Consider the following 13,575-nt stretch of genomic DNA (forward strand, 5'->3'; position numbering starts at 1 on the left):
TGAGGGATGCTGTGGGTCACTGATGAGGAATCATAATTGACCTTAGTTTTTGTTGCATGGTAACAGACTCTCTGGGTATTAGATCATTGCATACCACAGAACTACCAACACACTGCCCTCAAAGGGGAAAATTTTACATTTGCGATTAGGAAACTAGATATAGCAGACCCTTGTAGAAGGGCAGCCTGTCAGTAGAGCTGGAGCCTCTGTGAAGATGGCCCTCCAGAGCCTGCCATATTGTAAAAGTCTAAACAGACTTTTACAATTTCAACAATTGAAATTGAACAATTTCAATCCTTTCACAAAAGGATTGTAACTTTTATAGCCCAGTGCCTACTGGAATAATGCACTGCACAAATGAAAACACTGTAAAGGGAATTAGTATCCACGTGAAGTATCTCAGAATGCTGAAGCTGGGTAGGATCTTGGGAGGCCATTTGTTTTCACTGTCTCAAGCCAGTTTGCATATTTTCATATATTAAACCTACTGTCTAAAGAGCTAGAAAAACTAATTGCCTAAAGAGAGAGGATTCTCTCTCTCTCTTTTTTTTTTGGTTGAGAGAGAGAGAGAGAGAGAGCGCGCACGAGCAGGGGGGAGGGTCAGAGGGAGAGAGAGAATCTTAGAGAGAGAGAGAGAATTGATGCAGGGCTCCATCCCACAACCCTGGGATCATGACCTGAGTCCAAATCAAGGCTGGATAGTCAACCGACTGAGCCACCCAGGCACCCCAAGAAAGAAGATTCTATCTCTCTCTAGGAAACCCTGTGTTTTGTTGTTGTTATTTTACTATATCATAAAACTCCAGGTAGAAGGATACAGAGCTCTAGTGGAGAGGAAGTCCAATGTCATTTTTTAAAGAAATGTCATTGACATTATCCAATGTCATTTTTGAAAGAAATGATTCCACTGTTGATAACAGTAATATGTTCATACCATAATTCAGCAACTTTTAAGCAGTCTCCAATAAAAAGACTTGAGTATCTCAGATCAAACTAAATTGGGTCACAGACCAAACTGATTTTAAATGTATTGTCTTTAAGATTTGAAGTTGACTCAGTAATTCTGAAGTCTAGCAAAGATATATAAATAAACTATTCACTCATAAATATGTAGCAACCTCAAGAGTGAGTCAGTCTAGAAAAAGCAGTATAATAAAACAAAGTCAAATTCCTATCTCGAGGCAGCCTGCCCCTTGATGTGAAGGGTGGTGAGAGACTGGAAGACCGCTGGTCTACTTTCTAAGTTCTTGCTTAAACCCCAAACTTCCTCTCCTCTTATTAAACTCCCAAACATCCAAGTTTGCCACTTTCCACTTCCCATTGGAAGATAATTCTATTTTCCCAAGACGCTTCAAATAATCCTAAAGTCCAGCCTCTTCTGATCACACCAGCAATAAGGCACTGTATGGCCCCCAATCCAGCCTTATCTTTGATTGGTCTGAATGTCCCAGTTGTCTCCCTTATCTTTGATTCTTTCAGGTGTCCATCACTGCACCTAGCATATAGTAGGTACTCAACTTTTCTTGCTGCTGACAGTTAACACAATCTTAATGTGACCTGCAAATTTGATATAAATTTATGACTTTGGTTTGGCTCTCAGTAAACCTTTCTCAATTCCAATCACTGTTTTGTTGTCTGACAGCAGATTATTTCCATTATCTATCTGTAGTCCAATGTATCCTAGAAAACACAGATGGAAACCCTGTCTTCGGAAAGTTTTTAGTCTATTGACATAAAAAAGAACTACTTGGAATTCCTGTATCATACATGTTGCCTTCAGTTGTATTCTAGTTGTTTCATGTTTATAGATTTTGCATCTCCAGTTAGAACAGTCTTCTATTTCTTTTTATTTCACATAGTACCTAGAACAGTGCTGGGCACTAGTAGGTACTTAGTAAGCAATGGATGGATGAATAACTGTATCCTGTATTCACAGACAGAAAAGTGCTGTGGATAGGTGTGGATGTCAGATAGAGATGAGTTAGAAATCTAATTCTGAGAGCTATTAGCTGTGTAACTGGGCAAATTATGCAAATCCTTTAACCCTCAGCTATTCCATCTGTAAACTTGGATGATTGTACAACTGACTATATAAGTTTGCCATGAGGATTAAATGTGATACTAAATGTAAAATGGCTGGAACAGAAACTAGAATTTAGTATTTGAAAAATATTAGCTACTATTATTATTATTATCAGAAGTGATAAAAACTGGGGCACTCGGGTGGCTCAGTTGAATGTTTCACTTTGGCTCAGGTCATGATCTCACGGTTCATGAGTTGGAGCCCTGCATCAGGCACTCTACTGTCAGTGTAGAGCCTGCTTCGGGCCCTCTGTTCCTCTCTTTCTACCCGCCTCCCTCTCTCTCAAAAATAAATAAAACATTAAAAAAATAGATAAAAACATACAAGGAAGAGAGAAGGGTAGGAGATGGGTGTTACTGGAGTTACTACGGCTGGACTAGAGGGTTAGCAGAATTTTAAAGAGGGTGGGAGTGAAAGTCAGTATAGTATAGTATAGTATAGTATAGTATAGTATAGTATAGTATAGTATAGAAGGGACTAATTTGGTAGTCAGGGAAACTGGGTTCTAAACCTGGCTCTTTCTTCATATACACAGAAGACCTTGGGCAATCCCCTCATCTTTAGGGACTAAATTTCCTCATTAAAGGAGTACATTAAATGACCTCTGAAATCTCTTCCCACTCAAACCAATCTGTAACTTGAGGAAAAACATTCTAAGGGTATTTCTCCTTCCCCCCCTTACTAAAAGGGACCTTAAGATCAAGAGATCATGTGACTGATTTACAATCTGAGGTCCAGAGAGGCTATGAAACTTACCCCAAGATCACAGAGCAGTTGGTGGTGACTTAGATACAAATCCCTACCTCTGAGTACCTGTGCAGTGATGTGTCCTCTATATGATGTACAACTCGGAGACAGGAGAAGGTATAGCCCAAGAGACAGTTTCTGGGGTGGGGGAAATACAATGCAGGGCTTGTTGGGAGATACTATCACCAGATATAGAGGGACACTGCTGAAAAAGACCTTTGGTCCACAACTAAGAGTTTTAATATGATAAAGATAACTAGAGATCACTGGCAAGTAAAATTATTCCAATTTCACTTATTATTAAATGATATAGGGGTGCCTGAATGGCTCAGTCAATTAAGTGTCTGACTCTTGATTTTGGCTCAGGTCATGATCTCAAGCCCTGCATCAGGCTCTGCACTGGCAGTGTGGGGCCTGCTTGGGATTTTCTGTCACTCTCTCTCTCTCTCTGTCTCTTCCCTGCTTGTTCTCTGTCTCTCTCAAAATAAATAAATAAACATTTAAAAAAAGACATAGTAAATCTAGACAATATATTCAAATAAAGAAACTTAAACATGAACATGAGAGATAAATTAACATGGGAGCTTCCTAAACAAATGGCCAAAATAATAGTTTTATGGGTCCATATAATATTGGAAAGGTCTTTGGGGACCTAGAGTAATAGCCACCCTCCCTTTTTCTCGCCTGACCTTGGAATCACCCTACCCCAAACACTGAACTATGAGATTAAAGCAAAGTTCCTGGTATCCCCAAGTTCTCTCTGCCTTTGGGGAAGTAAGCAGGTATGAGGATGAGAGGGGGGACTATGGGAAGACATGGTCTCTTTGCCAAAGGAGGTTGCAGCTGCATCCTTCTGGCTGAGGGTCTTGCTTTTCTCTTGTCCTGGCCCTGCCTATCTAGGCCTTTTCACCTGCAGCTTCCACATGGGCTTTGTGATATTATCCATTTTCCAGTTTGACCCAGTATTCACAATTTACACTCATAAATATGACACATTGGGAAAGGACTGAAGGAGATGCTAAGAGCTACACAGAGAGAACACAAAGAACCAAGCACTGAGAGCAAGGGTCCAGAATAAAGTCTGCACTGAGAAGAAAAACTTCTGAGGATCTAAGGAAAGTCACTGAAGTGTTTATGGATAGGCTGAGTACAACAAATATAGAATGATGACTTTTTACATGTTTGGAATCAAATACATTGGACATCTCTGAGGATCCTTGAATAAAATGGCTGATTCTAGATCCAAGCAGAGAAAGTAGAAGGTTAGCCTGGAATATTTTGTGTCAGAAAACAACAAACTACTCAAAAATTGATAGAGATAGGTCAAAAAAACATAGGAACTGGCCTGAACAGCACATATTGGCCAAATTTGGGAGGCCAATGCCTTATCCATTAGGTGACTGAGGCTTCTAAATATTGGCCAAATTTGGGACAACTTGAGCACCAAAACCTAAAATAAATGTAATTGATTATAATACACTGAATTAAAAAAAACAATTAACAGTAATGCTCAGAAAAGGAGAGAATAAGGGAGGAAAGAATATTTTTTGCAAAAAGAATATAAGTTAATACATATGGGAGGGATCACAGAATTAGAAAAGCCATTTATAACCCTCAATGTAACCAAGTTAACAGATGATGGTCATCGATGCATGATAAAATCACTAGGTGGAGAACTGCTGGGGAAAGGATATTTACATGTTAGCAGAATATCACCCCACAGGTTACTTATCAATTAAATGTGGAAAACACACTCTTATGATGGTGAGGCCTGGTAGATGCCATCTTAACTACATGATCAAATTATCATCACTAAGAATGTAACATTGGCTCTTATGTGCTCTTAGGATGATGGCAGTATAAAATACACAATACCGCCTGTGAAGTAGTTTTGCCAAAAGTCTTCAACTAGAATCTTGTCAAGGCTTTAGTCCTAAATTCTAGTTTATAGGATAGAGAAACACATTAAGTAATACTATGAGAAAGCAATCAGACGAATGTAGAATGTGGACATTGTAAAAGAAAACTGTTCTGGATCCTTTAAAATATAAATGAGGTGAAAATCAGAGGAAGGGGAATTATCTGGATTGAAATTAGAAACCTAAAGAGATGTAAAGTACAACCCTTGTCAAATCCTAGTTAGAAAAAAGGAAAACAGCTATAAAATCATTTTGGAGACAATTAGGGAAATTTAAGTATAGATTGGATTATATATATATATATATACACACACACACACACACATATATATACACACACACATATATATATATATACACACACACACACATATATATATATATATACACACATATATATATACACACACACACATACATATATGTACATATATAGATAGTATAAGATAGTATTATAGAATTTTTAAAGGGATTTTTTTTAAGTTTGTTTACTTATTTGGAGAAAGAGAGAGTGCACACATGTGCATGCGAACTGGGTTGGGGCAGAGAGGGAGAGAGAGAATCCCAAGCAGGCTCCATGCTGTCAGGGTGATGAAGGGCTAGAACTCACAAACTGAACCACGAGATCATGACCTGAGCTGAACCAACTGAGCCATGCAGGTGCCCCATTATAGAATTTTTTTTTAAACTGTGATAACAGTGTTGTGGTTTTGTTTTGTAGGAGAATATCTTTATTCGCAGGAGAAATATGCTGAAATTCACAGGTGAAGTATGATGACTATCTTTCTTTCAAATGTTTCATCCAAAAAAAATTTGTCAATCAGTGTATGTGTACAGAGAGAGACAGAGAGACAGAGAAAGAGAAAGCAAATGTAGCAAATGCTAGCCATTGCTGAATCAAAGTGGATAGTATATGAATGGTTTATTGTATCATTCTTTCAATTTTTCCATACATTTGAAAATTTTCAAAATAGAGAACTAAATTTCTGAGAAAATATTTGACAGTTAAAAAAATGCTTAATCTAGAAAAAGAGAAGCTCTTTCATTCCTAATTAATCCTGTTATTGTAATAGGGGCACATCTATGTCTCCCTCAGCCCCCACATGAATGGCAGGGGCCGTGACTCTTTTCACTTTGGAACCAAAGAAAGCAAGAATGTGGCGGTAAAATAAAGAAGATGTTTTCTCTAAGTGACTCCCATTTTTCTCATGGAGGAGGGAAACCAAGCTCCCTCCTTCCAGGAAAGACCATGGAAAATCACAAGAAGTGATAATTCCCCAGCAAGTATACATTCTTTTGTTAATATGATTTCATGGCATCAAAAACAAAAACAACATGAGGAATTTAGTAAGTCCAGACACTAACCCATAGCTTTCTAATCAGGCTCTACTAGGATGCATCTGATCCCATAGCCACATCAAACTGTGAACCTTCTTTACAGACTGGCCCCTGGTTCCTGGTTTCTCTATAGAAGAGAGGTCAGTGAATCTCAAACTGGCAAAATGGCAGATGGGCTTCCAAACTGAAATTGTTACTGAGAGTTTCGTGGAAGATATAGTAGATAGTATAATTCATAGCACACAGTAAAGAAAATTGAAATATGGAAAATGTATGAAAGAGAAAAGGCAAGTAAGTAGTTAAGTTTAGAACAATTTAAAATCTTTTTTCAAAGCAGATGATGATTTACTACAAATTCCATGAGGAGAACCTAGAAATACGGGATACATAGTTAAATGGGGACTAGAAAAAAAATGTGAAGGGAAGGAGGACCCCAATAGCATCAACTTTAGAGCCACGAAAATGGGAATCCTGATTGTTTAAACCAAAGGATAATCACAAACCAAGCTAGTAGGGAGAAAACGAAATTAAAAATTTGACGTATAGATTTGAGGTTAAAAGTCGAGGTTGCAGAGAATTCACACTTCCATGTAGGCCCCCATGCTGCCAATAGAATACCAACCACGACATAAATCACCTTTTTTCTGTGAAACCAGGCACTGTTGAAAGCACAATTTTTTTTTAGCTTAATTATGTGGTGGTTAATTGCTTTAATTCTTACTTCATCAAGCTAATGCACTCTGAACCTTAAATTTTCTAAGATGAGAAAAAATACAATTTGAAAATTGTATAAACAATTATACAATGACATAAAAAATCCCAAGGAAAATGAAAATTACATTTGATTAAATATGTATTTAGAATTTTCAAATTTATTTAAATAATAACTTAGATTAGAAGACGAGATTGTCTTGCTGGCTACTTTCTATGTTACTTGTTTATTTATTTATTTATTTATTTATTTATTTATTTATTTATTTAAAGTTTATTTATTCTGAGACAGAGAGTGTGCAAAAGCAAGGGAGGGGCGCAGAGACAGAGAGAGAGAGGGAGAGAGAGAGAGAGACACGATCCCAAGCAGGCTTCATGCTGTCAGCACAGAGCCCAACGCAGGGCTTGATCTCATGAATGGTGAGATCATGACCTGAGTCAAAATCAGGAGTCAGACACTTAACTGACTGTGCCACCTAGGTGCCCTTTGTTTTATTATTTATAAGACAACTCACACTTTGTAATAATCTTCTGAGTTATTTTTCAAAGCCATGTGGAAAAGGCAAGTGCAAAATGATAATATCTTTGTCCATTCGTCCACTTACTCATTCGACAAAATTACTGGGCATCAACTGTGTCCCAGCATGAAGCAAGGTGGTAAGGGTGCAAACACAATTACGGTCCCTCAAGGGACTCAGCTGGTATCACCAACCTATAAGGATATAGTACCATAAGGTGTTATAAGGATATTTTGAGAGAGAGTGATTATTTATCTTTGGGCCAAAGGGAGACGGCTGGTGGGTTAGGAAGACAGCACAGGGGATATGATGCTTGTGCCAAAGATGAGCACATGTGTAGCAGGCAGTGGGAAAGTGTGGAAGGATGTTCTAGGCAGAGGGAGCAGCATGAGGAAAGACAAAATGGAAAACAGTGTAGTGTATGCAGATATCTGCAAGTGGTTCAGTGTGGCTTGGGTGACAGGGAGGTGCTCTTCAATGAAGCTAGAATAGAGGAGAGTAGGTTGGGGTGAAAATATGAGAGGTTCAATTTGGATGTGGTTTTAGGGCCTGAGGGCCTCCAGAAGAGTCGCCAGTACGCATTTTCAGGAGTACAAGAGAGGGCCCTGGCCTAGCCTCACTTCAGAGAACCTGGTTGTGTCCCTCCTTCAAATACACCTCTACATAAAGGGCCAAGAGGACATCCTACCTAGAACCCACATTCCCCCACCCCTTAAGACTATTCTCTGTCCCTAGGATTACGGGATTCCTTGATCAAATAGCACTGACCCTGCTTCCCATGTAGGCTTCCTCCTCAGGTCCACTCTCCAAAGAGCAAACTGTATCTCTAGGGTGCATGTCTCTAGGCCTTGAAGGATGGACAAGAAGCAACTATTTGTGGGGCTGTATATGGAGCCTACTCAGGACCACAGTGTCCACACAAGTGAATATGCAAGACCTCTCACAATGTGGATGGAGCTGGCAGTGAGAAAAGAAATGGGTAGGCTGTGGGTTAGAGGATGGCTTCCTTATACTTCCACAATTTGGTCGGTAAGTTCAAGATTCTAAAATTGGCCACGGCTGTCCAGGTGATTATGAAAGTTTATCTCTCAAGGTAGAAGAATAGAACATATTCGTTTGTTAACTTGACTTACAACTTCAACATATTTAACATATGCTATACAAGCATGTTTGTACTCTTGACTGAGTCCACAAATGTTAGGGCCAGCCTGAGTGGCTGGAAATACAATCAGGAGTTTAGGGAAGACTTTACCTCTGGCCATATTTGGAGGTCATCGGCACTAGCGAATGCTATGGGAGTGGGAAGTTTGCTCAGGGCAGGTGTCAAAGTCATAAGGAAGAGAGCCATGGCTTAAATCTGGAGGCACATTACCCTTTAAGCAACAGGTGCAGGAGCCAGCCAAGGAGCTTGAAACAAATTGCCAGAGAAATACAAGTATTAGGAAGGGGTCATTCCCGAAGCCAAGAGAGAAGAGTATTTCATGAGGAATGAAATGGTCAACAATATGGACAATGTATGTAATGTGGTCAGCACAGTGGCTGGCCCATGGTAAGCACCCAATCGTCAGTGGCTGATGTACATTAGTGAATGTACTAATGATGATGTCAATGATGGAGGTGGTAATGATATCTCTATTCCTCTATGTGTCTTCTTCCTGCCTCAAACACTTTTTCCTCTTTGTGCATCTCTACTCAAATCGCTATTTATCACATTCTCTAGGATGTCATCCCCTTGCCCATTAGGTTGTCCTCCTACATGCTCTCATGGTCTCCTATGCTCATTCTTATCATTGCACATTCTGCAAGTAATAGGCTACTGGTTTTTATTGATTGAGTGGTCAGTTTCTAGGGTGCCCAATCACACTGGTTTGCTTGAGACTGTCTGGCTTTAGTGCTGAACGTCCTATGTCCCGGGAAAACCTTCAGTTTTAGGCAAACCCTAGATGGTCACACGAAAATGACATCTCAATTTTTTTGAATGAGCAAATAAATAAAAGGCGGTATGTCAATATCAAAGCTAATGACTCTCAATTTTTCCTATGTATATGAGCATAAGCCCATGCAGGATGTTTTTTCTGTACCCTCTTCACCTCAGTTTATCGAACTGAGGATGCTGTGGGTAAGACATTCTCATGACCTGTTTGGATTCCTGTCCCAGCTCTGTTTCGCCCCATAATCCTGGAAAAGGATAGCTTCACTTTCTCAACCAGAGCTCCTTATCCAATCCACAGAACAAGAAAATGATTTGAGTACTATTTTCTCAATTCTCTCAAAATTGACATACAACACATGCCATTCTAGATGCATAGGAGAGAAGCTGATGCATACCTTGATGCCTTAGGGCATTTAGGGCTTAGTTCTTTCACCTGTCAAGAATCACATAGGCCCTACAATCAAGAATGCTGCTCTGATTGGCCTCTGCGCTTGTTGGTTAGCACAGCTGGCTGGAGGAGAGAAACTATGGGAAGGAAATATCAAAGGATGGGGCTTATGTTATCTGTGTTCTGCAAACTGAGGAACTGGGGCCTGGAGAGGAAGTACATTCTCATTTTCCTAAGATGGACAAAGGTAGAAAGCTGTGAGATCTCACCAATCAGGAAGGGGAAAAAGAAAGACAACCAACCGCCTCCTAGGACTTGACGTGACAGTTGTCATCAACTTTGCTTCTCAGTTGGCAATTGCCAAAGTCAGGCTGCACTGTATGTCATCTTGTGGAAGACAAATGCTCTATAAATAAATTGACTTGGAACAGTCTCAAATACACATAAACCACAATGGCTTTAAATGTAAGTCTTGACTTTTTTCTCATTTTCTTTCTCATCTTGGAGAGGTCAGCAAGGAAGTTTCTGCAAGAGAAGCCTTACTGAAATTCAACCTAAGAAACCAAGAACTTTCCTGTAGTCTCTTTCACACATGCTTCATTACCAAATATTTGTTTAAAACTTATTGATTCAATACCTACAACTCTAAGCATGCACGTATATATTACACTTAAGCTTTTGCTTGTTATACGTTATACATGAATCCTTTTAAAAATTCATTTTCTAGAAGAGGTGATTATTCACTTTGTCATTCAATTTCCTATCATTAAAAATTTCATATGTAAAATCATGCATGCTGACGGGGTACTGTGTGAAGAGAATATTTTTAGTGACTAAGCTGAGAGAAAAGATTGTTGATGGCTTTTCCATCTGAGGAAGAATCAGAGACAAATTTCTGAGGAATACCTTGAAAGATGTGAGAGCTACCAGAATGAACAGTACAGGAACCATGGCCTTAGGTCTGTGTCTCCAGCTTAGATTCTGAAGCAGAGGTACCCACTTTTAACTAACATTCTCAATGGTATTTCATTTGTGGGATAAAGTTAATTACCTCCCCACCCCCGCCTCATCACATCACTACGTTGGCAAGGACAGTAGAAGCACAGGATCCTGAGTTTTCATTAAATAGCCATTCATCTGAAAGGAAGGTCACAGTGCTGCCAATACTAATTGAAAGAGCACTTACTTTATGTCTGATTTACATGACTGAAAGAAAGAGGATCCATCCCTGGCCTAGTAAATACTTTTGATGGTATGAAGAAATGTCTAAATAGGCTAAAGGAGGTTAAATTCCACTGAAGCTTTCCAAGTATGTGCAGATAGCAGTTACAGAACATCCTGGTCTTGCTGGGCAACCTTCTTCTCAGTAGGCAAGATTTCACCTTGGCTTGCTAAAAATGCTGCTTGCTTAGGTTTCAAGGGTCCACATGCCTGTGCTTTTTACTGGGAAATTTTAAGGCTTTAATGTGGCCTAAGATGATTCTTCTGGACAGCAGCTCTACCAACAACCTTCTTGAGGAAATGCAGTCTGAGCATTAAACCCTAGTTCCTTCCTAACTTCCCAGCAACCCTCTCCTGTGCCTGGCAGGTTCTGGTAATGCCTAATCACTGGCAGCTCCTCCACCAGGCCATGCAATCAAATTGCATGACTCTTGGCCTTTGCTCTGTTTTCTTTCATCTGGAACTTACTTCTCTTTTCCTCCCTGCCTTTTGCCTGTTTCCTAGGCCATTTATCATAACAGACTCAATTTAGGAGTTATCTTCTTTAGAAATCCCTTTTGGAACCTCTGTGGTGCGCTAAGGTCCTCTCCTCTGTGCCTTGTAAACCCCTTCTATGGTAACAACTACACTGCAGTCAAATTGAACTCACACAGGTGTTCACTATCCGATTATTAAATGTTCCAGGTTATGAATATGCTTACTTATTTGGGGGTGGGACTAAGGAGCTAATTTAAAAAAAAATGCATGTGATAAAATACACATAAAATTGACCACCTTAACCATTTTTAAGTGTACAGTTCAGTGATATTAAATACATTCATAATGTTGTACAAATATCTCCACCATCCATCCTTATAACTCTTTTCATTTGTAGATATGAAACTCCATACCCCTTAAACAGTAACTCTCCAGTCCCCCTGCCCCAGACCCTGGTAATCACTATCTAATAATCTAGTGGTAAGCCCCTAGTAGATTACTATCTGTCTCTGTGATTTTGACTACTCTAAGTTCCTCATATAAATGGAATCAGGGGTGACTAGGTTGGTTAAGCATCCAACTTCGACTCAGGTCATGATCTTGCAGTCCAAGAGTTCGACCCCACATCGGGCTCTGTGCTGACAGCTGGAGCCTGCTTGGGATTCTGTGTCTCCCTCCCTCTCTGCCCCTCCCTGTTCTTTCTCTCTCTCAAAAATAAACAAACATTAAAAAAAAAATGGAATCATATAGTATCTCTCTTTTTGTGACTAGCTTATTTCTCACTTACCGCATAATGTCCTCAAGGTTCATTCATGTGGTGGCATGTTGTAGAATTTTCTTCCTTTTCAAGGCTGAATAACATTCCATTGTATGTATATACCACATTTTGCTTATCCATTCTTGTGTTGCTTCCAAGTTTTAGCTATAGCGAATAACGCTGCCTTGAATATGGCCATACCAATAGCTCTTCAAGATCTTACTTTCAGTTCTTCTGGGTACATACCTAGAAGTGGAATTGTTGGATCATATGGGAATTCTCTTTCAATTTTTAAAGAGACTGCCATACTGTTTTTCCACAGTGGCTGTACCATTTTAGGTTCCCATCAACAGTACACAAGGGTTCCCATTTCAAGGAGTGAACTCTGACAAGTTTTTTTAAACGTCCGTTTAAATCTGAGAGGTTGGAGACCCAAATGGGCAAATTTGTAATGAGGGTAAGGTATATTACAGTGACCACTTGGGTACTTACCCTGTGCCAGAAACTTTAACATTTTACATTAATCTAATTTTCATATTATTCTAATCCTTACGATAAGCTTTATGAGATAACTATTACCTCCATTTTACAAATGAGGCTAAAGATTAAATGACTCCTCCAAGGTCACACATCTAACAAAGTGGACCAACCAACACTTGCACCCAGGTCTGACTCCAAACGAGGACCCTTTATTCCACACTATCAAGGGGCTTTGGGGGTGACTAATCCGACAGAATCTCGGAGAGGTGGTTTCTGAGTGACTTTTCTGGGAAAGGACCCCCTGGTAAGAAAGGCGCATGGCAAGTCTAAACGGAAGACCCTTTCGGATTAGTCTCACAGCTAAGCAGCTGCATTTATCCTTACCTAGATTTTTATTGGTTTCGTGAAGGAGTAAAATGAAAAACGTGTGACCTGCACGAGGCCGAGAAGCTGAGCGCGGGGTACAGGTTTCCTGGGGTCTTTCAGCGTCATTCTTTATCTGCCTAAGGTGTTTTCGCCTACCCCTGCACAAGGGGCGGGAAAGTGTGTGTGTGTGAGTGTGGGAGAGAAGGATGGGTGGAGGAGGAAGGTTCTCCAACCAAGCGCAACGAAAGCGACTCTGCCGCCTGGCGCAGTTGCCAGGACAGCGCGGCCAGACCAGCAACGGCAGAAGCCGCACCGGGTCCCGGCGGCGGCTGCGAGCTCGAGTGACGCATTGCAGGTACGAACCAGCCAATCGGAGGCCGGCTCAACGATCGTCGGACTACAAATCGCCACCACGATGCTCCTCCGCGCCGCAAAGTAGGGCCCTTCGAGCGCGACTCCACGGGCCTTTTAACGGGCTGGCTGGGGAGTGAAACCCACTCACGTCATTCGTTCGCCCGCTTCCCTTTATCTCTTGCCTCGTCGAGTAAATAACAATGGATAAAGGAGTCTTGAAAAGAGTTAGAGAGGAGGGGGTTGGCCGGGACTCGTTTGCGATGTTCCGTTATCTGGCATGCGG

General features: G+C 40.4%; 1 long non-coding RNA gene across 1 annotated transcript in view; it reads right to left on the minus strand.

Annotated features, from left to right (window-relative positions):
- LOC132661766 (uncharacterized) overlaps positions 1–13,513 on the minus strand; it is a 130,781-nt gene extending 117,268 nt beyond the window's left edge. The window contains exons 1-2 of the long non-coding RNA XR_009602401.3: positions 12,957–13,513; positions 12,123–12,338 (exon numbers count right to left, since the gene is read on the minus strand). This is a non-coding gene — a long non-coding RNA (uncharacterized LOC132661766). The remainder of the gene's footprint in view (positions 1–12,122; positions 12,339–12,956) is intronic.
- Positions 13,514–13,575: the final 62 nt, after the last annotated feature.

Source organism: Panthera onca, chromosome A3 (genome assembly GCF_046562875.1).
Source record: "Panthera onca isolate mPanOnc1 chromosome A3, mPanOnc1 haplotype 2, whole genome shotgun sequence".
NCBI lineage: Eukaryota > Metazoa > Chordata > Mammalia > Carnivora > Felidae > Panthera > Panthera onca.